Source organism: Nomascus leucogenys, chromosome 13 (assembly GCF_006542625.1).
Source record: "Nomascus leucogenys isolate Asia chromosome 13, Asia_NLE_v1, whole genome shotgun sequence".
Lineage (NCBI taxonomy): Eukaryota > Metazoa > Chordata > Mammalia > Primates > Hylobatidae > Nomascus > Nomascus leucogenys.
This window is the reverse complement of record NC_044393.1, coordinates 82,033,547-82,060,341: the sequence shown is the minus strand read 5'-3', so window position 1 is coordinate 82,060,341 and position 26,795 is coordinate 82,033,547. Positions and strand designations below refer to the sequence as shown.

At 42.7% G+C, this 26,795-nt stretch overlaps 1 long non-coding RNA gene and 1 pseudogene across 1 annotated transcript; one reads left to right on the top strand and one right to left on the bottom strand.

The window, feature by feature from the left end:
* The first annotated feature begins 767 nt into the window (after window positions 1-767).
* On the top strand, window positions 768-10,220 carry LOC115837945. The gene is made up of 3 exons (XR_004032969.1): window positions 768-825; window positions 6,760-6,849; window positions 9,918-10,220. It is a non-coding gene; the product is annotated as an uncharacterized LOC115837945 (long non-coding RNA).
* A 16,005-nt stretch (window positions 10,221-26,225) lies between these two features.
* On the bottom strand, window positions 26,226-26,325 carry LOC115838088 (annotated as a pseudogene).
* Window positions 26,326-26,795: the final 470 nt, after the last annotated feature.

The following is a 26,795-nucleotide window of genomic DNA, read 5'->3' as shown; positions in this document are numbered from 1 at the left end:
TATGTAGAATAATCCTCTGTTTCAGCTTCTAGCTCCAAATTTGCATTACCCCTCCCACTATAGTGTTTCACAAAGGGATCTCCTGTTACCAGCATCCTTTCTCCCACCCCTTAATAGGGGTAGCAGTGGGTAACAATAGTAATGACAACTTTTTTTATGTGACATACAGTAAAAAGTGCTGGAAAAATCCATAGTCACAATTACTTTCTCTAGGCAGCAGGATCACAGGTGATATTAATTTTCCTTCTTTTGCTTATTTGTGTTTTATTCAATAAACATACATTAACTTTGAAATAAGGAAATGTTATTTAAAAACAAAGCCCCAATGGAAAAACAGTAACCAGAAGTAATGTCTTTTCTCTGTTTCTTAAAACTCTACTAAATAATAAAGAGTAAATAAATTTTTAAAAAAGGGATAAACTCACAAAGACAAAAAAATTGGAGATGAAGCAAGAATAAACAGATTTCAGGTTATTTTAGGGAAATGGCAGGAAGATGGAAAAGTAGCAGCTGATTAGCAAAGAAGGCCACACCACAGTGCCTGTGGGAGTAGGAGGGCTGATTCATTCCATGGAGCCTTCAAAGCTCTGAGTGAAAAACAATACTCATTCTAGAGTTCTCTACCTACCCCAAATTATCAATCAATAATGGGGTGGTATAATAAAGATCTTTTTAGACACACAACCACTCCCCAAAAAAAGACCTTTCCCAGGAAGATAATGAAGGATATGCTCCATAAGAACAAGGTGGTAATCCAAAAAAGGGGAAACATGGGATCAAGAAAAAAAGAACACAAGAGAGCAGTAAAGGGAATTCCCAGATGAGGTGAGGGAGGTAGAGATGGGAATAGAAGGACAGAGGGCTTCAGGAGGTCAATCCAGAGTCCTCCTAAATAGGAGAGAAGATGGGACTGACATGTTTGAGCACATGAGAATGGGATGAAAGCATATGTGACAGTAATGCTGGGACATTTGGGAATTACTAATGGGAGGTTCCTAGAAAACTAAGCAAATGGGTTACATAAGAATCAAACTGCATCATAGCAAACTGTGCAGCTCAAAAGGAATCAGAATTTGCATATTCATTCAACAGTTCTTCACTGAGCTCTGTGTGCTTTACCAAGCCTGCAGCAGTGAAGAAAACAAACCAAGTGCTTGCTTTTATGGATCTGATATTCTAGTGTGTAGGGAAGGGGGACTGACAAAACGTTTTTTTTTTACATGTTGCTATTTCTGAAACTGGAATGCAACATATAATTGATGGTATGTCGTGCTTAATTGGCAACATTTTGTCTTCTCAGTAGTATATAAAATAATAGTATAGGTTACCACAGGCTAGGAGAGGTAGTTGGCGGGCAGGGGGTGGTGGGGGGCTGGAAGGGGAGGTTTGTTAATGGGTACCAAAAACAACAGAAAGAATGAATAAGGTCTAGTATTTGATAGCACAAGAGGGTCATTATAGTCAGTAACAGTTTGATTGTACACTTAAACATAACTAAAAGAATGGCTGGGCACGGTGGCTCATGTCTGCAATCCCAGCACTTTGGGAGGTAGAGGCTGGTGGATCACCTGAGGTCGGGAGTTTGAGACCAGCCTGACCAACATGTAGAAACCCCATTTCTACTAAAAATACAAAATTAGCCAGGTGTGGTGGCACACGCCTGTAATCCCAGCTACTCGGGAGGCTGAGGCAGGAGAATTGCTTAAACCTGGGAGGCGGAGGTTGCTGTGAGCCAAGATCACGCCATTGCACTCTAGCATGGGCAACAAGAGCAAAACTCTGTCTCACCAAAAAAAAAAAAAATACAACAACAACAAAAAACTAAAAGAGCATAATTAGATTGTTTGTAATACAAAGAATAAATGCTTGAGGCGGGGGATGGATACCCCATTTCCCGTGATGTGCTTACTTCACATTGCATGCCTGAATCAAAACATCTCACGTACCCCATAAATGTAAACACCTATTACGTACCCACAAAAATTAAAAATAAAAAAAATTAACACAAAATAATATATCTTACAATTGATGACAATCTTAATTTTGATGAAATATGGTTATAGGTTATAACGTCACAATAATATAAAAAATAACTATTGGCTGGGCACAGTGGCTCATGCCTCCCAGCACTTTGAGAGGCCAAGGTGGGTGAATCGCTTCAGCTCAGGAGTTCAAGATCAGCCTGGGCAACATGGTGAAACCCCATCTCTACAAAAAAATACAAAAATTAGCCAGGTGTGGTGGCGTATGCCTATAGTGCCAGCTACTCAGGAGGCTGAGATGAGAAGATGGCTTCAGACTGGGGGGTTGAGACTGCAGTGAGCCGAAATCAAGCCACTACACTCCAGCCTGGGCAACAGAGCAAGACCCTGTCTCAAACAAACAAACAAGTATTGATTGAACCAAAAGTTCTGATACATGATGCTAGTGGGGGATGGGGAGAATGAGAGCAAAGGCAGTATAAATGAGCAAAGTTCTCCTCTGCCCTTGGGGGACGTCAGCAGATAATGCTTAAAACGGAAATAATGTATGCTTGCTATTGAAATCATTGACATAGGTAATAGGGAATTAGAAGAGTCGAGATTAATTGCCTCCCTGACTAGGGGTGGAGAAGGGTTGAGCAGGAGACTGCTGTTTACCAGCAAAAGCCTCTTCATACCTTTTTGCTTTTTAACCATGTAATCTATTTATTTGATTAAAATGAGAACTAATTTTAAAAAGACTATATGTCTTAGATTGTATTCCCTAAAAGCAGAGGCCAAGGCAGGAATTCAGGTGCATGAAATGTACCGAGGGTGCCGGGCACAGTGGCTCATGCCTGTAATCCCAGCACTTTGGGAGTCTGAGGCAGGTGGATCACTTGAGGTCAGGAGTTTGAGACCAGCCTGGCCAACATGGTGAAACCCCATCTCTACTAAAAATACAAAAATTAGCCTGGTGTGGTGGCATGCACATGTAATCCCAGCTACTGGGGAGGCTGAGACAGAAGAATCACTTGAACCCAGGAGGCGGAGGTTGCAGTGAGCCGAGATTGTGCCATTGCACACCAGCCTGGGTGACAGAGCGAGAGTCTGTTAAAAAAAAAAAAAAAAAAAAAAAAAAAAGGAATATACTGAGGGAAGGCTCCTCAGGAAAATTGTAAGGGGGCAAGAAAAGCAGATAAGGAAGGAGAAGAGCTAAGCACTGTGTGGCCTCAGGTAAACTCTAGCCTTGGCAGATCTCTGGGGAGCCTGGGCTCAGAAATTGCTCTGCAGAGCTGTCCCACCTTGCGGCAAAAGTGTGTCAGTTAGTGCATGCCTGACTCCTGGGTGGGATGTAATTTCCCATGCATTTCAGGGTGAGGGTGCTTTGTCATTCAAGGGCAATCCTCCAGGATGGTCACAGGTATAAGTCATTAGATACTACTCACAGCAGCTGGGAGATGAGGCCACTGGCTGCATCAGTAGCATCCACTCCACCATGCCATAAATCTCAAGGACAAATGTACAATCTATATTACTCAGGGTTCTTTTGGTTGCAAGTGACAGAAAGCCACCCTCAGCTAACCTAAAGGCAAACAGTCTATGGAGGGGTTTTATTTTATTTGAGACAGGGTCTCACTCTGTCACCCAGGCTGCAGTGCAGTGGTGCAATCATGGCTCACTGCAGCCTCATCCTCCAGGGCTCAAGCAATCCTCCCACCTTAGCCTCCCAAGTAACTGGAACCACAGGTGCATGCCACCATGCCCAGCTCATTTTAAATTTTGAATTGAAGAGGGAAGGATCTACTATATTGCCCAGGCTGATCTCAAACTCCTGGCCTCAAGTGATGGGAGAGTTTTTATGGACTCATGTAATTAAAAATCAGACTTGGCTGCATTCAGGCTCAAATAATGTCACCTGAGGTCCATCTGTCTTTTCCTAGCTCAGGTAGGCTCTTTCATCGTGATGACAATGATGACACCCCACAGCCCAAGATTACCCTCCTGCTGGTTTAGCAATCCCAGAGGAAAGAGAAGGTTTCTTGTACCTCTGGCAGAAAAGTACCAGGGAGGTTATCGACTGGCCCCTTTAAGGCATGTGCCTATATGCCTATCTAGTAGCCAACTACTCCAGGGCTGGGGATCGGGCTGGGGCAGGGGTGGGTGTAGGGGTGGTGTGGAGGGGTTAAGAAGAGGAACCCGAGTACTCTGATCGTGGTAATGGGCAGGGGCAACTCTATCCAAACCACACATAAAGAGTTTCCCATAAAAGAGGGATTTGATTACCGAAGGAGAAAGGGATGTTAAATGGACAAAACAAACAAACATACAAACAAAACAATAATCATCCAGTACTACTCATTTTTCTAATTCGTCTTATTCTCCTGTGGTCAGAACCTTAATTATCAGAGGAGAGGAGATTTCACAACTTTATTCACTCTATCCACGCAGCTCAGGAGTAATATCCACTCTCCTAACCTTGGCTACCATCTTTAAGAAGTCCAGGGAACTGATGGGAAGTAATATTTGTGACCCTGCTTAGTTGGTCTCAATTCTGTTTTATGCCGGGGAGCCCTAGGGAGAGAAGAGGGTTTACGGAAGTTCAAAACAGAAGTAACAATTTTTTTGACCCAATGATAAGACGATAAATTCTTTAGCTATGAGGTCTTGAATCAGGATGTGATGACCTTTTCAGTGTTCAAGTTGTGTGTCCTGCCAACCTGGCTATTAACACGAATTGAGGGAAGCCTGGGGGCTGGGAGAATGAAATGTCCTATCATGATACTTTCAGCAATTAAAGTTTAGCTAAACAGGACTCATGCCTTTTTTCTTTAGCATTAAAACTGTTTTAATGAAACAGAGGATTACATTTCTGAAAAGAACATGTAATTCACTTCTACAATAGAATTTTTTCTTATCCACATGAATATTTCTTAGCTCAGAATCCCTAAGCTGCTTTTAGTAAGTGAACATTATACCTTGCATCAAAATTAGATTCTGATTTAGACTTTAAACATCCACTTCCCTGTAATCTTGCTCCTCCGAACTTGTTTATTGTTATTATTTTGAGACAGAGTCTCACTCTGTGGCCCAGGCTGGAGTGCAGTGGTGCCATCTCAGCTCCCTCAATCTCTGCCTCCTGGGTTTGAGTGATTCTCCTGCCTCAGCTTCCCAAGTATCTGGGATTACATGTGTGCGCCACCACACCCAGCTAATTTTTTTGTATCTTTAGTAGAGATGAGGTTTCACCACGTTGGCCAGGCTGTTCTCAAACACCTGACCCCATGATCTGCCCACCTCAGCCTCCCAAAGTGTTGGGATTACAGGCAGCAGCCACGGCGCCTGGCCCCAAACTTATTTCTATCTCAAGTCTGGACCTTGCAGGACAAATAGGAAAAAGTAAAAATTGAGTTTTAATAAAGTCATTATATAAAAAGTCAATTCCGAAAAGTAAAATGACAGATAAGTGTCAAATGCTGCACAATGGCACTTTCTAGTGTAGGCAGACAGGAAGGCCACGAAGGAGATTTTCACCTCTGGAGGGGTGGTATAGGCTGCAGACTACTCTCAATGGAATCATCTGGGATGCTTGTTAAAAGGCAGATGCCAGAGGACACACCCCAGACCTAATGAAACACAGCCTCTGGGGATGGAGCCAGGTATTTACATGTTTAAAAAGTATCCCAGGCTGGGCACGGTGGCTTGTGCCTGTAATCCTAGCACTTTGGGAGGCTGAGGCAGGTGGATCATTTGAGGTCAAGAGCTTGAGACCAGCCTGGCCAATGTGATGAGAGTCCTGTCTCTACTGAAAATACAAAAATTAGCTGGGCATGGTGGCAGGCACCTGTAATCCCAGCTACTTGTTAGGCTGAGGCAGGAGAATCACTTGAACCCAGGAGGCGGAGGTTGCAGTAAGCCAAGATCAGGCCACTGCACTCCAGCTTGGGTGACAGAGCCAGACTCTGTCTCAAAAATAAATAAATAAATAAATAAATAAATAAATAAATAGTATCCTAGGCCAGGTGTGGTGGCTCATGCATATAATCTCAGCACTTTGGGAGGCCAAGGTGGGTAGATCACTTGAGCCCAGGAATTGGAGAGCAGCCTGGGCAACATGGCAAAACCCTGTCTCTCCAAAAAAAAAAAAAAAAGAAAAAAAATTAGCTAAGCATGGTGGTGCCTATCTGTAGTAGTAGGTACTCTGGAGGCTAAGGTGGGAGGATCACCTTAGCCTGAGCTTGGGGAAGTCAAGGTTACAGTGAGCTGAGATCGTACCACTGTACTCCAACCTGAGCAACAGAGTGAGACCTTGCCCCCCCGCCCCCCAAAAAAATGTATCTCAGGTGGTTCTGGTGCACATTAATACATTAATGCTTAGAACTGCCACCCAAAACAGAAAGCCATTGCAGGTAGAGCTGTATCTTTGGTACCTGACTGCACATGGCATCTCACAGGCACTTAAATTTTAAAGCTGCTTTGGAAAGCTAAACCTTTGTAAGGACAGATAAAGAAATTAGCAATACAGTTGCAATGTCATTCTTCCTAATCTGATCATTTTGTAAAAAGAGGGCAAGGAATGCTTAGCATGTGATTTAGTATATTTAAAGAGAATGTACTATTTGATGAGGAAACACTTACCCTGGGTTTCAAAGGATAAAAGAAATGAAAGAATTGAGGGGTACTTAAAAATGCGTTCCTTTGAAAAGTATATTTAAAGTATCACTTGAGTATTCAAACTTTCTGCTAGCCAGCATCACAAGATTGTGTATATAACCACCCTAAATCTATTATGGAACAGCTCCGTCTCAGAGCAGTGCCAAATCAAAGAAACATTCACAATCAAAATGCTACCTGCTCCCCAGTGCCACTCCACTGAATCCTTGCAGAGGTAAGCTCCCAGACGTCTCATCGGTGGGCAGTCGTCTCTTGTACTGCTGGCTGATCTATAGGGAAGTGTGTTTTATTTGTGTCTCATGAAGGTTTATAATTTCTAACCCAGCCTTAGTACCCTTTTGCAGTCTGGATTCACTTTCGGTAAATTCCAGCTAGCATGAAAAGAGAGCTTTTGGTCAGCTTTTTTATTTCTGATTCTGCCACTGCTGTTCCCTGGGGAACTTGATACAATGTCACTCTTGGTAGCCATGGCTTAAGTTACATATGGCCTGGCCGAGGCACATCCAAGGTAAAAGGCAACACTTTCATATTTACAAGCCACTCATATGCTGTCCACAGTTCATTTTACTAAGGATGGAATATTCTGATACAAGTGGGAGCTCAGTTGAGTGTTACGAGGATGAATAAAAGAGAAATCAAGCCATTTGCCTCTGTTTGCTTAGTAAATAAAGTATAAGAATGCATTGTATTCTGGTGCTATGTCCGTTCACAAGATTAGCTGTATCCACTTCAAAATGATCGACTTCTGTTGTTACTGGATCTGAACCATGAGTTCAGTCTCCATCTCTCCCAATGGCACCAGCTACTCATAACCAACATCTCCCAAAATTGAGCCAGTGGCTGTCAGAGAAACCTGGCAAGTGTTTGCCAGTAGTTCTTTGAGAAATTATCCCCATTTTTAGACAAACAACTCAAGGTGCTTTATCAACTGACGGTATGGCTTTAAAAGCTTTGTTCTAAAACAGAAAAGTAAAGAAACAGCTTCATCCTCACATTCAAACGAAAGAAACAGCATCTGGGTATCAGACTTTCTTAGAAGTCCCGGGAGGGAGACTGCTTGGTGCTGCTTAGATTTGATATTCGCTAGTCATCCCAGGACCTTATGGGCCACAGGTGTCCTATACTTGACCAGACCTGCCTTGCATGGGAAAGGGAAAGAAGTCTAAGGGGAGATTCCCCATCACCGTCTCTTTTGCCAACATCCAGAAAGGAACCAAGTGCTCCAGAAAGAGCCCAGGGATGGCAAGACATGTCCGTTCTATCTTTTTCAATTCTAAGTCAATCAACAAGCAAGACATTTACTTATTAATTGGTTAGTTGGTTGGTTTTAGAATTTTAGAAATTATAATACTTGTTTGTATTCTTTTCAAATAATACAGAGGTATATACAGCAAAAAACTAAAGTCCGCAATTTATCACCTCACATTCCATTCTCCTCCTCAAAAATGATCAATTTAATGTTTGTTGTTCTAGACCTTTTTCTTTACAGTAAAACTATCGAGCCTTTTATTTGTACTAGTGCTTTTGAAAAAATGATTTTATTTTATTTTTGAGACAGGGTCTCACTATGTTGCCCAGGCTGGTCTTGAACGCCTGGGGTCAAGCGATTCCTCCTGCCTCAAGCCTCCGATGTAGGACTACAGCTGCCCCCACTGCACCTGGCTTGTACCAGTGCTTTTTTACAAAGCTTGTTGACTTCAGCAAAACACCGGCATTTTCTTTTTTTTTTTAAGTTTTTAAAAATATATATCTTTTTTGAGACACAGTTTCACTCTGTCACCCAAGCTGGAGTGCAGTGGCGTGATCTTGGCTCACTGCAACCTTCGCCTCCCAGGTTCAAGCAATTACTGTGCCTCAGCCTCCCACGTAACTGTGACTACAGGTGCGTGCCACCATGCCCAGCTAATTTTTGTATTTTTAGTAAAGACGGGGTTTTGCCATGTTGGCCAGACTGGTCTCGAACTCCTGACCTCAAGTGATCCACCTGCCTCGGCCTCCCAAAAAAATACTGAATTATCAAATAAAGATAGACTATATTCAAGGTGTATAATGTGATGATTTGGCATATATATACATTGTGTAATTGTTACTACAGTCAAATTAATTAACACATCCATCACCACCCATGCTATTCATTAGATCCCAGAACGTGTTCATTTTATAACTGAAAATTTGTACCCTTTGGCCAACATCTCCCATTTTCCCCACTCCCCAACCCCTGGCAACTTCTGTTCAACTCTCTGCTTCTGTGAGTTCAACTTTTTTAGATTCCACTTGTAAATGAGATCATGCAGTGTTTGTCTTTCTGGGCCTGGCTTGAGACTGACCTGACTCAGTGAGTGAGGAGTGCAGTAGTCTTTTCAGGCTTCTAGATTCCAGATCTAGAAGAGTCATTATTCCAGTTGCTATGCCTGTTCCAACAAAATTACCCTATAACTTTATGGCTTGAAACAATAGGACATTAATTTTGCTCACAAATTGCTATTTGGGCAGGGCTCAGCAGGGATAGCTCATTTGTGCTCCACCCACACACGCTGGGGTGTGCCAAGGCTGGAATCATCTGAAGTCTCACTCACTCCCAGCTCTGGTAGGTGCTGCTAGCTGGCAGCTGTGACCTTAGCAAGGACTGTCAGCTGGAACAACCATACATGGCCTCTCTATGTGGACTGGGGTTCCCCACAGCATGGTGGCCGGGCTCCAAAGCTTGGCATCTTGAGAAAGAGGGAACCAGGCAGAAGCAATATTACTTTTTATAACCCAGCCTTGCAGAAGCCATACAGGATCTCATCTGCTGCACTCTATTCACTGAAGCTGTCAGAAAGCCCAACCAGGTTCGGAGGAAGGGAAAGCAGACTCCACTCCTTAATAGGGAGTGAAAAGTTCAGGAAAAGAACATGGGACCAGAAATATTAGAAACATGGCTCTGGCCATTTTTTGAAAATATGATTTACCATATTTGTGATATTAAATCAGGGCTATAATAGTGATGTACTTCCTCTCTGTCAAATGGGCTCTAGCACTCTGGAGTCTACTTAAACCTGGGAGGGGACTGTGACCAGGCTAAAAGGGTGAGGACTGAGTTTCATCACCATATCATATCCCTAAGAGGCTGGGGAAGGCAGGGCAGAAGAAATGAAGTAGGGTGAGGGGTGGAGGGAGCTGACAATAGCTTTTCCTTCTGCACTCACAGCTACACTGACCATTTAACATTCTAATAGGAGAAGCCTGGCATTTGTTGCAGGCATTTTGTTTGTAATTGAATCCCTCTGTCTGAACACACAGGCAGCACAGTCCCGAGTATGGTACCAATATCGAGATGGATAAGGCTCATCACAGCTCAAGATTAACTATAAATTCCTAATGTGTTCAGGTAAGATGCATCTCTGCCTCCCGGCAGACAAAGAGGCAAACACAATGATCCATGAAAGAAAGAAACAGAGATGCTGCCCAAGTGAAATGAGCCTTGATATGTCACCTTCCTCACCTTGTGTTTTTGTAGCCATACCTCCAGACTTCCAGATCTCTGCCTGAGGTTTACTGATGGCTTCTTTCAGGGATCATTAAAAGTGATTTGTGGGCTGGCAAGGCTTTTGTTTTCCATGCTAAGGATTCAGTTTATAGCACGCAGCCTGGGAAGGGGTGTCTGGAGGACGGCATCCCCATCCAGGAAATCTGTTCTGGAAAGGCCAAGAGGGCTTCAACAGTCCATGGGTGATTCGTGATGCTTGAGTGGAAGGAAGTGGTTCCATGGGGATGGGGTGAGGGTAGATGGGGGCCCAGGAAGTGGCTGTCTCTCTTGCCTCCTGTCAGGCTGCCCTCTCTATAGAAGAGGCCCTGGGGCCAGGTGTGGTGGCCCACGCCTGTAATCCCAGCACTTTGGGAGTCCGAGGCAGGCAGATCATGAAGTCAGGAGTTCAAGACCAGACTGGCCAACATAGTGAAACCCCACCTCTACTAAAAATACAGAAAACTAGCCAGGCGTGGTGGTGGGCACCTGTAATCCCAGCTACTCGGGAGGCTGAGGCAGGAGAATCACTTGAACCCTGGAGGTGGAGGTTGCAGTGAGCAGAGATCACGCCACTGCACTCCAGCCTGGGCGACAGTGCGACACTCTGTCTCAAAAAAAAAAAAAAAAAAAGAAAGAAAGAAAAAGAAAAGAGAAGAGGCCCTGAGACACAGGGCTTTGAGCAGCCTGCCTTCAGGACCCTAAAGAAGCCAATGCGCAGGAAGGAGAGCTCTTCCTCAGAGGACCAGGCTACGGGCTACCCGAGGAGCCTCTAGAGCATTTTCTTTCTTCCATTGCTGCAATCAGCTTGCTTCTCTGTGTCCCTCCTGGCCTCCTCTTTCCTCTTGGGAGGTATTTTTGTTTACAAATGAATAGATCACTTGGACTTTGCAGATGCTTGGACTAAGTTACTACACACACATCAAGCACCAAAGTGCCCTCTGAAGACACCAGTGCTCCCTTTGGGTCAGCTTTGCACGCTGGGATGTACACTTTTAGATTGCCCACCCTCAGAGAGAAGGCTCTCTCCCCAGAATCCTCTAAGGACACAGCCAGAATGCTCAGCTGCCCAATTACTTTCTCTTCCTCTTCTCACTCTATAATTTTAATCAGCAAAAATACTGAAGAAGAGTAATTGGGGTTGCAAATAATGGCAAACGCAGCAATTACTTTTGCACCAACCTAATACTTGCACAGCACCTCCTTAATCCATGGAGTGATGCTGGTCCTTGTATTTATCCATGGAGTGATGCTGGTCCTTGCATTCGTTTTTGTTTTATTTACTTTTGTTTATTTGTTTTTTGAGGCAGTCTCACTCTGTTGCCAAGGCTGGAGTGCAGTGGCGTGATCTTGGCTCACTGCAACCTCCACCCCTCAGGTTCAAGTAGTTCTCATGCCTCAGCCTCCTGAGTGGCTGGGACTACAGGCACACACCACCATGCCCAGCTAATTTTTGCAGTTTTTAGTAGAGATGGAGTTTCACCATGTTGGCCAGGCGGGTCTCGAACTCCTGACCTCAGGTGATTCGCCCGCCTCGGACCCCCAAAGTGCTGGGATTACAGGTGTGAGCCACCATGCCCAGCCAGTCCTTGTGTTTGTATGCAAGGGGCTTTACACTCATTATCAGAAATAAATCCCATTGCACTGTGTAGTTCAATCTCAGATCAGGGTCTCACTCAAAGAAACAGCCTAGCAGCAAAAATGTAAAGCAGATCCAATCTATACTGGTGTGATGGTCAGTTTTCTGTGCAACTTGGCTAGGCTGCAGTGCAGAGTTACTCAAGCACAAATCTAGGTGTTGCTGTGGTAGTATGTTGGAGATGTGGCTTTAAGTCAAGGAAATTATCCTTAATAATGTGGGTGGGCCTTATTAGTCAGTTAGAAGGCTTTAAGAATAAAACTGAGGTTTTCCTGAGAAGGCAGGAATTCTGCTTCAAGACTGCCACATCAGCTCCTGACCCAGAGGTTCCAGACTGCCAGCCTGCTAACCTGTCCTGCAGATTTCAGATTTGTCAGCCCCCAAAACTGCGTAAGCCAATTTCTTGGACTATACATATACCTCACACATACATACATGATAGATCTATATCCACATCTACTTTCTCTCTCTCTCTCTCTCTCTCTCTCTCTCTCTTTTTCTTGGAGACAGAGTCTCTGTTGCCCAGGCTGGTCTGCAATGGTGTGATCATGTCTCACTGCAGCCTTGACCTCCTGGGCTCAGGCGATCCTCTCACCTCAGCCTCTTGAGTAGGTGGAACCACAGGCACATGCCACAGCTCCAGGGTAATTTTTAAATTATTATTATCTGTAAAGGTGTGTGGGGGGGTCTCCCTATGTTGCCCAGGCTGGTCTTGAACTCCTGGACTCAAGGGATCTTCCCACCTTGGCCTCCCAAAGTGCTGGGATTACAGGCGTGAACCACCATGCCCGGCACACATCTACCTCTCTACCTCTATCTCTATCATCTATATCTCCCACAGGTTCAATTTCTCTGGAGAACCCTGACAGGTACAACTGGCATCTACCGAAAAAGAATAAAGTGGAGCCAGTTCATAGTCCACAGAAAGGTTGACTGAATTTGCCTATCTCTCTTGTCACTCTGTTCTCCAACCCCTGACCCCTGGGACCTTCTCTGCAGCCTTCCTCCATCACATCTTCCCTGCCCCTGAGGCCTCTCTTACCCTCTTCCCTCCTCCCCTCTGCTGGTCTCTCTTGGAGTCAACCCAGGCCTTTCCTACAGAGATTCACCCAGCCTGGTGCCTCTGCCTCCACTGAGTAGCTCCATCAAGGGTGGGATGGAGAAAAAGGACAGTGGGACTGAGACAACCAAGTAAAAAGGGCTCCCTGGAAAATTTCCAACCGGCCTGCACACTGGGAGGATGGGGTGGGGACTCAGGAAGTTTGTGCCATTTGCAGTGGGGAGGAGCCTGGCCTCTCCTGTTCCTGGGTGGTGACCTGAAATTCAATCTGTAAGATGGGGGCCTGTTAACAGGAACCCCTCTTGCTTTGCTGAGAGTCTTTTTCCTTTTCCCTCAATAAATTCTATCACCCCTCACCCTTCAAAGTGTCTGCGTGCCTAATCTTTCCTGGTCGTGTGAGAAGAACCTACAACAGGACCTGCTGAGTGGACCAGCCACACCTGAGTATCGGGCAAGAGTGAGGGAAAAGGGCACTCATATCTTAGTTATTTTGTATTCTAATTGACATTTCCCAAACAACTTTTACATTTAAATAACTTAAAAACTTCTCCTGAAATCTCCATAACAACCTATACGGTTTTCCTTATTTTACCCTTATAAAGTAGATTGGTTAGGTATTATTCTTTTTTTAGAGAGAAGAAAGCCAACAATTAGAGAAATTAAACATTATATCCGTGATCTCGCTATAGGTCTTACTTTACTAATTACAAAGCTGGAGTTACAACCTAAGATTTCTGACCCCACCACACGATGCTGGCTCTTTAGAAAAGAGAACATACTTGGTTCACATTAATTAATTCATTTAACAAACATGCATCAGAAGACTAGGGATCCAGTATGGACTGAATATAAAGTTGAAGAAGGCACAGTCCATGCCTTCCAGGAGCTCACAGTACAAGGAAGGAGAGTGGGAGCTGTTCTAGAGATGCGACACCCCTTGGTTTCTCTCCACAGTTACGAGAAAGGCAATTTGCAGAGCACCCTTCCCTAGATGTCTTCTTCTGCCCATCTTCCCCTCCTTTCTCCTGGGATATTGTTGGCACAGCTTGCCCCAAATCTAGTGGCTGTGTGTGTCAGGGACCCCGGTGATCATCTCATAGCTCTCTGTGAAAGGTGTGGAGGCAGAGGTCCAGAGACAATGGCAGTCCTACATACACATACACAGGCTGTGGTCAGGAGGATTGCTCTGTGGGTCCCTGAGGGCAGGGAAACCAGCCTTGGAAGGAAAGGAAGTCCAGTGGAAGAATAGCCTCAGGGCAGCTGGGGAAAGCAGGCTCCTAAACTCTCTAGAACATCATGGACTCTCCCCACACTTACTACTTCTCTTCCCACTTTTTCTCCTATTAGTTTAAAAGTCATTAAAAGAGATAATTAAAAACAGAGGGACGATTTTCAAGAGAAATAAGAAGGGGATAAAAAGAATGATATAAGGCAATAAAATGATTGAAAAAAGTATTTCAAAAGGCTCAAATTAGATAACAGCAATTATAAAAAATGAGAACAAATTTGAAAGATTAACAAAAATAGATATAAAATGGCTTAAAGTATAAAGTCATGATTAGTAGTATAAAACAAAATTGTAAGTAATTTATAAATTAAAATAATTAATTATACATTTTAAAGATGAATAATTAAAAAGTAAAGATAAATAGTATTAAGTTAAAAACCATAATTAATTAAAACAATATTTTAGAAAAGATGAGTATACCAATAGAGAAATGGACAAAGAACATGAATTGACATATGAAGAAATGCAAATAAAAATGTAAAAAATGTTCAACCTTGCTAATAATAAAATAAATGCATATTAAAACTTTGAGCTATTGATCTCTGCTTACCAAATTGGTAATGGTTTGAAAAACGATGTATTCAACGTCATTAGGGATACAGGAAACAACTATTGCATGTCCCTGAACCATAAATTGTTTCAGCATACAGATGCAAGACACATGAGAGAGCTGACACTGTACATACTCTTGTCCCCAGTAATTTCATTGCTAGGAAGTTATCCTAAGGGATAATCATAAATATGCACAGAGTTGCCTACAAGAATCTTCATCAACATAATTGTTAATAATGTTAATGTTTTAGGCCGGGAGCAGTGGCTCACACCTGTAATCCTAACACTTTGGGAGGCTGAGGTGGGCCGAACACTTGAGAAGAGGAGTTCAAGACCAGCCTGGCCAACATGGCGAACCCCATCTCTACTAAAAATACTAAAAATTATCCAGGCATGGTGGCACATGCCTGTAGTCCCAGCTACTCGGGAGGCTGAGGCGGGAGAATCACTTGAACCCAGGAGGTGGAGCTTGCGGTGAGCCGAGATCGCGTCACTGCACTCCAGCCTGGGTGACAGAGCAAGACCCTGTCTCAAAAAAAAGGGCTGGGTGTGGTGACTCACGCCTGTAATCCCAGCACTTTGGGAGGCTGAGGCGGGAGGATCACCAGGTCAGGAGTTCGAGACCAGCCTGGCCAATATGGTGAAACCCTGTCTCTACTGAAAATACAAAAATTAACCAGGCGTGGTGGCACTCACCTGTTGTCCCAGCTACTAAGGAGGCTGAGGCAGAAGAAATCGCTTGAACCCGGGAGGCAGAGGTTTTATTGCACCACTGCACTCTGGCCTGGGTGACAGAGTGAGACACTGTCTCAAAAAAAAAAAGAAAAAGTTAATGTTTTAAGACTTAGAGAAAAAAATTCCTAAATGCCCAATAGTAGGAAATTTGATAAATAAATAAGATTTTTTACACAAAGAAACACTATACAATAATTAAAAATACGACTGTAAAAGAACATTTAATAACATGGAAAAGAGAATCACAATGCATTAAGCAAAAAACCCAGCAGGTTAAGAACAGTATATACTATATGGTCCCATTTTTCTTGGAGAAAAAAAGGTTATGTGTGCATATTGTTAATATATTAGAAGTAGTTTTTTTATGGGTAGTTATTTATAGGTGATTTTTATTTTTATTTTTTGAGACAGGGTCTTTCTCTGTCACCCAGGCTGAAGTACAGTGGTGTGATCATGGCTCACTGTGGCCTTGAACTCCCAGACTCAAGTGATCCTCCCACCTCAGCCTCCCAAGTTGCTGGGATTATAGACGTGTGCCACCACACCCAGCTAATTTTTGTATTTTTAGTAGAGGTGGGGTTTCACCATGTTGGCTAGGCTGGTCTTGAACTCCTGACCTCAGGTGATCCACCCGCTTCAGCCTCCCAAAGTGCTGGGATTATAGCCATGAACCACCACACCCAGCCAAACAGCCAAGTCTTGGGAGTAAATGACTTTCCTTCTGCCATTCACCAGCCATCAATAACAGAGTCAAATAATTCCTCAGGCTCCAACCCATTCTCTATAGTTTTTGTCCCTGGTCAGTGCCCTAAGAGACCCCTGTAACCCCTGAGCCAGTCTCTACCTCCTACCCCAGAAACCAAAGGGACTAAGTATTCCTGGCCTTGTGCAATGACCACCCTATGCTACCCTAAAGACTGGGAAAATGTGGGTGACTTTGGTACACAGGTGAGGTGTACACAATTTATCAGTAAGTATGCTTTATGTGGCAACATGCAGAAAACAATGCGCAAAGGCAACCACTTCTCTGATATTTATCACCAAAGATTAATTTTGCCTGTTCCTTCCTCTTTAGTGTAGTGGTGAGTATAATAATAATAATAATTTTGCCTGTTCTTAAACACTATGTAAATGGCCTTATGCAGCCTGTATTCTTTTATGTTGGACTTCTTTTGTTCAACATTATGCCTATGATATTCCCCTATGTTGTTGAGTATAGTGATAGTTAATTGTTTTGTTTTGTTGTTGTCGTAGTATAGCATTCCATTCTGTGAATACACGATTTATTTATCTATTCTAAAGCTGATGACATTTGGGCTATTTTCTGCTTGGGGCTCTTGTGAATAAAGCTGTAATAAATATTCTTGCGTGTGTCTGTTGGTAGAAATAAACATTTATTTCTATTATGTGTACCCAGGAGTAGAATTGCTGGGTCATTAGCTAATGAATTGAATGAAGCTAGTACTCCTTCCCCAGTATTCCCATGGGGAAGGTGTATTGATTTATGCCAGGCCCAAGTCACCCCTGTACCAGAGGCCTGCATTACCACCTCACAACTGTGCACCATCCCTCCACTTAGCAATCAGGTTTGCCACAGCTCCAGTAGCTGCTGCAGTATCCTTTATCCAGCACCAAAGTCCTGCACATAGGGCTCATGAGGGCAGTTTCCCATGACAGAGAACATAGCTGGCGGCAGAGTACTGGATAGAATGCCTGGAGATATGGACTCTTGCCAGGCCCTGATGTAACCAGGCTGTGTGGCCTTGGGCAACTCACTCAGCCTCTCTGAGTCTTGGTTCTTTCATGTGTGACATAAAGAGGAAGGTTAGATGGTTGTTAAGGTTGCTTCCACTTGAAAGTCCTATGAGTTTTTGTTTTTGAGACAGGATCTCACTATGTTGCCCAGGCTGGAGTGCAGTGGTGCTCACTGCAGCCTCAACCTCCCAGGCTTAAGCGAGTATCCTGCCTCAACCTCCCAAGGCTGCACCACCATGTCCCTCCCAATTTTTTTTGTAGAAGAGGGCTCGTTTTGTTACTCAGGTTGTTCTCAAACTCCTGGGCTCCAGCAGTCCTCCCACTTCAGCCTTTCAAAGTGCTGGGATTACAGGCACGAGCCACTGTGCCCAGCTCCATCAGTTTTTTTTTTTTTTTTTTTTTTTTTTTTTTCCTGAGACGACAGAGTCTGGCTGTTGCCCAGGCTGGAGTGCAGTGGCACAGTCTTGGCTCACTACAACTTCCACCTCTCAGATTCAAGCAATTCTCCTGCCTCAGCCTCCTGAGTAGCTGGGATTACAGGTGTGTGCCACCACACCTGGCTAATTTTTTTTTTTTTGAGGTGGAGTCTCACTCTGTCGCCCAGGCTGGAGTGCAGTGGTGCGATCTCAGTGCAAGCTCAGTGCAAGCTCTGCCTCCCCGGTGTATGCCATTCTCCTGCCTCAGCCTTCCAAGTAGCTGAGACTACAGGCACCCGCCAACACACCCAGCTAATTTTTTTGTATTTTTAGTAGAGATGGGTTTTTACCATGTTAGCCAGGATGGTCTCGATCTCCTGACCTGGTGATCTGCCCGTCTCGGCCTCCCAAAGTGCTGGGATTACAGGCATGAGCCACTGTGCCCAGCTCACGCCTGACTAATTTTTGTATTTTCAGTAGAGACGGAGTTTCACCGTGTTGGCCAGGCTGTCTCAAACTCCCGACCTCAATTGATCTGTCTGCTTTGGCCTCCCGAAGTGCTGGGATTACAGGTGTGAGCCATCGAGCCCAGGCCCAGCTCCTTAAGTTCTAATAAAAGAATTGCATTGTACCAACTCTTGTTCCAGGCTGAAAGTTGGAATCCACTATGCTTTGGAACATGTGAGTAAACCAGAGTTTCACTGGAGTTGAGAGGCTTAGGATGTGCCCATCTTGGGTGCCTCCCTGAGCTGCTGCAAAAGTGGAACCAAACAAGGCAGCACACTCGGGTGAGGACTAGCTGTGTAGAATGTGTACTTAGGGACATTTCTACACTATTGCCATCAATAAACAGGCATTTCTCTGCCTGTCCAACATCGCAGCAGAAGTGCCCATATAACCTTGATGCATTTCAAGCATTTGTTATTTGGAAGTAAAGAGGCTAACAGCCTGCATTTCAGAAATCTCTCAAGCTCCATGACAGGTAGATGTTGTTAAAAGGTTAGGAGAATGTCCCTGTGCTCTCAAATAAAAATGGCTTGAAAATTCATCAAGGCCAGAGGAGCCATCAGGAGAGATGACAGATGGAATGTTTGTGCTTGTTTAAGGTATGGAGATGAGAAATGAGTCTCTTCTGACTCGGTCTCTGTTTATCAGAGATGATCACTCTAAATCCAACACAAAGGAAATCAAAAGACCTTGGAACTCTGGCAGGGCTTGAGTTTAGAAGATGCAGGAGCTGGGCTGAGTTTGCTTCTTACTCCGTGCACACTTTTCCCCACTCACTGCCACCCCTCCTTCTATGCCCTTAGACTCAGTATTGCAGCCACTGTATGTTGATGAATGTAAGATGAGGAGAAAAGAAATAAGGTGTCAGAGAAAAAAAAGTAAAAATGAGAAAAGCAAAGCAGAAGAATGTCCAGGAAAGGACAGAGAGTGGCCTTTTAGAAACCTGCTGTTAATTTGGTGAGGCTTTACTCCAGAATAAACTTTATGCCAGATGTAACAAAAAAAATCTTCCTGGTGAACTGCCAAGTTATGACCTGTGTGTAAGATTTACCTTAGCTATCGAGCATTAAGTGATGTCTGTTAAACTGAACGGTCACCAGAGCCCATCCTAAGACGCGGCATGGCATAGCATATACAATTTACCACCAACAAGGACTTAGTAGCAAAGTATATTTGTCCTTTCTTACACTGTTAATAAAGACCTACCTGAGAGTGGGTAATTTATAAAGGAAAGAGGTTTAATTGACTCACAGTTCAGCATGGCTGGGGAGGCCTCAGGAAACTTACAATCGTGGTGGAAGGGGAAGCAAACACATCCTTCTTCGCACGGCAGAAGCAAGAAGAATTGCCGACCTAAAGGGGAAAAAGCACCTTATGAGACCATCAGACCTCCTGAGAACTCACTCACTATCATGAGAATAGTATGGGGGAAACTGACCCCATGATTCAATTATCTCCACCTGGTCCCACCCTTGACACGTGGGGATTATTACAATTCAAAATGAGATTTGGATGGGGACACAGCCAAACCTTATCACAAAGGTACTGTTAGTTGAAAGCCAAAGACAGGTGGAGTGGTTTCTGAAACATGGGGGGATCTCTGCCTCATGATTTTACTAGACACACGGGCAGTACAGTGAATCAGTTCTACTTGACCAATGCACTAAATCACTTGATCATTATGGCTACTAAATAGAGACCGTGATTCATGCCATAACTGTGGGTATTTTCAAAGTTGCATAGTTATACTGTACTTGTAAATCCCTTCTAATTATCGATGACTGTTTTATGCCTTTTGAGTTTTTAATCTTTTCAAGTGTGCTGCCCAAAATTCTTGTATTCAAAATATGTCACATAAGCACATATGCATGCATCCACATGCATGCTCGCACACACACACACACACACACACACACAATACTGTTCTAGGGCTTCATTGTGTTTATATGATTCTATAAACAATAATTGGTGGAAAAAGTTTTAAAGCTGATGTTCTATTATGGCTTGTCAAATATGTCTTAGTCCATATTTTCAGAATGTCTCTGTATTGATTGCACTACACACGAAGCACTTTTCAGTGATTTTAATTGGTTTGCTATAACTATGGCAACTATATGTCCTAGATTTTGCAGGGTAATCCTGATTTCAAGGACTGATTTCATTGTCTCTTTAAGTTCACAAATAATAGAGCAATTGCTTCAATTTTTAGCTCAGAAAACACCATCGTTAGATCTATACTCTATTTCAGCACAGGTCATAGAATCCAAGTGCTCTACTGTGTAGCTAGCATGCTTCTCAGAATTGCTGGGGAGGGAGCGGGCTGTGATGAACAGCACAATGATTAACTTTTCTAGCTGGGGACCAAGAACGAGTCTCTCTCCTCCCTCTCCCTCATTATCCCATGTCAGGTTCTTTCTATTTTTACCTTTGCTTCTCATCCATATCTTTCTACACTCCCACCAAGTAGAGCAGGGAGAGTCAAGTGCTGTGTGAAGGAGTGGCAGAAGTGAGGTCGCCAGGATTAGGCCTTTTCCTACTTTTTGTTTAAAGTTGGGATTGAAAAATTGGCGTATATAGAGCAAACCTTCTGTGATTTTGTCTGTTTGAGTCATTTGAATGTTTTTATTTATTTATTTATTTATTTACTTGGAGACAGGGTCTCATCTGTCACCCAGGCTGGAGTACAGTGGGATGATCATGGCTCACTGCAGCCTAGACCTCCTGGGCTCAAGTGATCCTTGGAGTTCAGCTTCCTCAGTAGGTGAGATGACAGGTGCACATCACTACTGAGTAAATTTTGTATTTTTTTGTAGAGATGGGGTCTTGCCAGGTTGCCTAGGCTGGTCTTGAAGTTGCCCAGGCTGGTCTTGAACTCCTGGGCTGAAGTGATCCTATCATTTCAGCCTCCCAAAATGTTGGGATTACAGGTGTGAGCAGCTGCACCTGGCTGATTTGGAAGTTTAGGTGTATACTATTTTTCTTTTTAGGGAAGGGAGATCATTAGGGACGACTGAATTTTTCCTTTCTTCCCTCCCTCGCTCTTTTCCTTCTTTCTCTTTTTTCCAGCATTCATTCCAAAGATTTGATGTGGTGGGAAAGGGAAAAATCACAAAGAACAAAGGAGTTGGAAGGTAATATTGCTTAGTGGTCAAGCTAAGATTTGTGAAAAACCAAATTACTGCTCAGTTCTCAGCTCTGCATCGAAGTAAACTGCTGACATTCAATACTTAGAGTGCTTGTTTCCTGGGTGGAGACTGAAGAAAATACGTTGCATTATTGTTGTTGATATTTGGGAAGGCTCATATGATGAGGAAGATCCTCTGGTAAGGCTGTATGTGCCCCAGAACCTAGGAAGCATTGTACAGCTGGGCCTCCAGAAGCCCAGCAGCCTAGACAGAGCCGACCATTATAAAGACTACAGCTGGAAGGCCTTTCTGAATCCTAGGCATCCCTGGAAGCTCCTGGAGTCCTGGGTCTTCACATCAGTGACCTGTATTTGTGAGACTAAAATAATTTTATTTTTATTTTTATTTATTTATTTTTTTGAGACAGTCTAACTCTGTTGCCCGTGCTGGAGTGCAGTGGTGCAATCTTGGCTCACTGCAATCTCTGCCTCCCAGGTTCAAGCAATTTTCCTGCGTCAGCCTCCCGAGTAGCTGGGATTACAGGTGCCTGCCACCAGGCCTGGCTAATTTTTATATTTTTAGTAGAGACAGGGTTTCACCATGTTGGCCTGGCTGGTCTCAAACTCCTGATCTCAGTTGATCCGCCCGCTTCAGCCCCTCAAAGTGCTGGGATTACAGGCATGAGCCACCGTGCCCGGTCAAGACTAAACTAATTTTTAAGGGCTTGCTTTATACTAGTCTCCCTTTTAACTAGCTTGTATTTCACTACTACAAAGATGCTTGCAGGTTTTTTTCTTCTTTTTCCTTTTTTTTTTTAAAATGATTTGGAATTTAATAAATGATAAATAATTTCTATCATGTTAAATAGCTATACATTCTTTTTTTAAAAAAATTTTCGCATGTTATCTTAATCACTATACATTCTTTAACAGCTTTGCTTATTTATTTAGAGACAGGGTCTTGCTCTGTTGCCCAGGCTGGAGAGCAGGGGCGCATTTATAGCTCACGGCAGCCTCTAAGTCCTGGGTTAAAGTTACCCTCCCACGTCAGCTTCCAGAATAAAAGGACTACATGTGCATGTCACTCCTCCAAGATAAACCATGTACCAATTAGAAGTTACTCTACAACTCACCCCCGCCTACCCTCTCCAAGCCTAATCTTTCGTTTTCCACGGACTTGCCTATTCTAAACATTTCATTTAAATGGAATTATGCAATATGTGGCCTTTTGTGTCTGGCTTCTTTCACTTGGCATAATGTTTTTGAGGTTCATCCATATTGTAGTATATACTTTCTTCCTTTTTATTGCCCATTAATGTTACATTTTCTGGATATATTACATTTTGTTTTTCCTTTCATCAAGTAATGGACATTTGAGTTATTTTTCATACTATTATAAATGGAATTGCTCTCTTCATTTCATTTTTGGCTTGTTAATTGCTGGTATATAGAAATACAATTAATTTTTGTTGTTGTTGTTGTTTTTCGTGATGGAGTCTCACTCTCTTGCCCAGGCTGGAGTGCAGTGCTGCAATCTCTGCTCACTGCAACCTCCGCCTCCCAGGTTCAAGCAGTTCTCCTGCCTCAGCCTTCCGAGTAGCTGGGATTACAGGTGCCCAACACCACGCCTGGCTAATTCTTGTATTTTTAGTAGAGACAGGGTTTCACTATGTTGGCCAGGCTGGTCTCAAACTCCTGACCTCAGGTGATCTGCCCGACTTGTCCTCCCAAAGTGCTGAGATTACAGATGTGAGCCACTGTGCCCGGCTACAATTGATTTTTGTATGTTGATCTTGTATCCTGCAAACTTGCTGAATTTTTTTATTAGTTCTCTAATTAGTTTTGTAGTGGATTCTGTAAGATTTTTCTATTTGTAAGATCATGTCATCTTTGAATAGAGGTAGTTTTACTTCTTCTTTTCCAGTCTGGATGCCTTTTATTTTTCTTTCAGTTTCTTCTTCCATCTATCTTTAGTTTGCCATGATTCTTCATGGTACAGACTCAGTGTTATAAATTCTCTTCTTGCTATCTTTTTGTATGCTCTGAATTTTCAAGTTTAAATTTGAGAAAGTGAATAAAGAGATAGAGAAAAGGGAAAAAGACATAGAGAATCTGAGTAGCTCAAGTGTTAGCTATTATTTTTCTTAGGGCAAACTTTACATTCTCGCTCATAGGTGTCTGGCTAGTACATGCTGCCTTTGGATTAGGTGACCATTAATAAGCTGTAGCCAGAAAGAAAGGGAAGTCACAGGTTCTGGGTAGCTCAAGAAGGGATTGTATAAGCATAACTGGCCTGGAACTTGACATGGATAGAACAATATTGTTAGAGAAGGCATTTTTTTTTTAAAGAATACATTGAATTTTTTTTTAAACTCAGAAAGCATCTTTGCAATGTTGGTGAAAATGCATTAAGATGTCTAAAATATTTTTGGATTGTTTGTTTGATAAGACCACTTATATGTTTTTGTATCATAAAACGTGAAGGCACCCCACTACCTTCTCATGCTTAGCCTTCATCATCTTTAATATATTTGGTTGAAAGAACTCTATTTAATATTCTAAGGAGATAAGTATATTTAAGACAACTAGTGGTTCCTTCATCTCTCTATTCTCTCCAAGAAACGCTTTTTTACTTGGTTATTTTGGCAAGTGCTTGTTGAGCATATATTTTATATAGAACCTCCGATATGCCCTATATATTAGGGCAGTAAGTGAGACTGTGTTTGTGGAGGGGAGGGTCCCCAAGAAATGAAAGTCATAATTCCCGAGAGCTTTAGTTCCCAGCAGAAGAAAGAGTTAGGTTGGGCATGGTGGCTCATGCCTGTAATCCCAGCACTTTGGGAGGCTGAGGCAGGAAGGTTGCTTGAGTTCAGGAGTTTGAGACCAGCCTGGGCAACACAGTGAGAGCGCAGCCAGGTGTGGTGGCACACACCTGTAGTCACAGCTACTCGGGAGGCTGAACTGGGAGGGATCACTTGAACCTGGGAGGTTGAGGCTGCAGTGAGTGGTGATTGGGCCACTGCACTCTAGCATAGGCAACAGAGAAAGACACTCTCTCAAAAAAACAAACAAACAAACAAAAACAAAAAAACAACAAAAAAAGAAGGAAACTTGAGAACAAGTACAAAGTAGCATGTAGTCTCATAACTGCAAAGTAACATAGTAAAATTTGAAAAGAATATAATGATGAGATGTAATCAAGACTCTGCTACTGACCAGGGATATAGAGATTAAAAAGACATAGTTTCTGCTAAAGATTCATACCGTAAGGTGGCTCATGCCTGTAATCCCAGAACTTTGGGAGGCTGAGGCGGGTGGATCACAAGGTCAGGAGGTTGAGACCATCCTGGCCAACACAGTGAAACCCCGTCTTTACTAAAAATATAAAAAAATTAGCTGGGCGTGGTGACATGCCCCTGTAGTCCCAATTACTCCAGAGGCTGAGGCAGGAGAATTGCTTGAACCTGGGAGGCGGAGGTTGCAGTGAGCCAAGATTGCGTCACTGAACTCCAGACTGGCGACAGAGCGAGACTCTGTCTCAGAAAAAAAAAAAAAAAAAAAGATTCATACAGTAATAGATCAGCACATAATTGAAGCTCAAAAATGTGACTGCATTGTAGATGCCTTTGGTGTAAGAGAATGCCATGGTGTGTTGTGGCCTGCTGCTTTTAATGTTGAGAGGGGTTAATAGAAGAATGGTACCATCATTAACCTAATTTCTATTGAGAATCATCTGCCTCTGTGAAACTAAGGTCATATGGCTAAACTTACGTGTAACAGTGTGTTTAGCAAAAAATAAATATGTAGATGGATAACCTAATAACTATGTACTGGTCTTGTAGAGGTGAAATGTTGAACTATTAATAGAAACTTTCCACAATAGATCATCTCAACTTTTCTGATGTAGTTTTAATTCCTCTACTAATTTATGCCATCTTTGTCAATCACTTAACTTTTCTCTGCCTAACCCTATTATGGCCTAACTTAGGTAACTGAACTGGTAATAGAAGGAGACACAAAAGTGGAAAGTAAATCCTCTGCATACTTGGTGCAAATAATTTATTCTCTGAAGAAATGTATTTTCTCATAGGTTTGAAAACCATAGTACTTAACATTTTACTTTACAAAAAGAAAAAAAATACAGATACATAGTTCATGAGATAAGGGACGTGGACCAAACATACGTTCACTTTTTAAATTTTTTTATTTTATGGCTACAACTAAAATGCCACCATTCATGTACTGCATAACAGTGTTCCAGTCAAAGAAGAACCTCGTTTCTGGCGGCAGAATCATAAGATTATAATGGAGCTGGAAAATTCCTGTAGTCTAGTATTTATTATACTATGCTTTGTATCGTTAGGTTAAAGTGCATCCTTTCTACTTATTATAAAAAAGTTAACTGTAAAACAGCCTCAGGCAGGTCCTTCAGGAGGTATTACAGAAGGTGCTGTTATCATAGGAGATAGCTCCATATGTGTTATTGCCTCTGAAGACCTTTCAGTGGGACAAGATGTGAAGGTGGAAGACAGTGATATTGATGATCCTGACCCTGTGTAGGTCTAGGTTAATTTGTGTGTTTTTGTCTTAGTTTTTAATAAAAATGTTTAAAAAGTAAAAAATAATTTCAAAAATAGAAAAAAGCTTATAGAATAAGTATATAAAGAAAGAAGTATTTTTGTAGAGCTATATAGTGTGTTTGTGTTTTAAGCTAAGTGTTATTAAAGAGTCAAAAAGTCACAAAAATGAGTTTATAAATTTAAAAAGGTACAGTAAGCTAAGGTTAATTTATTCTTGAAGAATGAAAATATTTGAAAATAAATTTAGCGTTGCCTAAGTGTACAGTGTTGATAAAAGGCACAGTACTGTATAGTCACGCCCCAGGCCTTCACATTCAACTCACCACTCACTCATTGACTCACCCAGGGCAACTTCAGTCCTGTAAGCTCCATTCATGGTAAGTGCCCTATAGAAGTGTACCATTTTTTATCTTTGATTTTTTTATTTTTTAAAGGAATGCTTCAGAAATTCACGTGTCATCCTTGATCAGGGGCCATGCTAATCTCTGTATTGTTCAAATTGTCCTAGATGTGTTGCCAAAGCAAGCACTTTTACACTGTTTTTACTGCACCTTTTCTATGTTTAGATATATTTGTACACGCAAATACCACTGTGTTACAATTGCCTACAGTATTTAGTACAGTAACATGCTGTACATCTTTGCAGCCTGGAAGCAATAGGTTACACCGAGTAGCCCAGATGTGTAGTAGGCTACACCATCTGGGTTTGTGTAAGTACACTCTATGATGTTTGCACAACCACAGACATCACAAAGTCACCTAACGAGGCATTTCTCATAAGTGGTCCTCATTAAGCTACCCCACGACTGTAATGAAACGCTAAGTTTTGAGCCAGGAATTTGTGTATAGAACACTAGGAATGGCTTCATTAAGATCATGCATCTTTTTCATCAAACTGTGAGTCCCTTTGAGAGAAAGATTGTGTCTCTGAACTCAGTGGCCTACATTTCTAGAATTATGTCTTCAAAAAGTTGCCCAGTTAGGCGTCTCTGGGGAGTC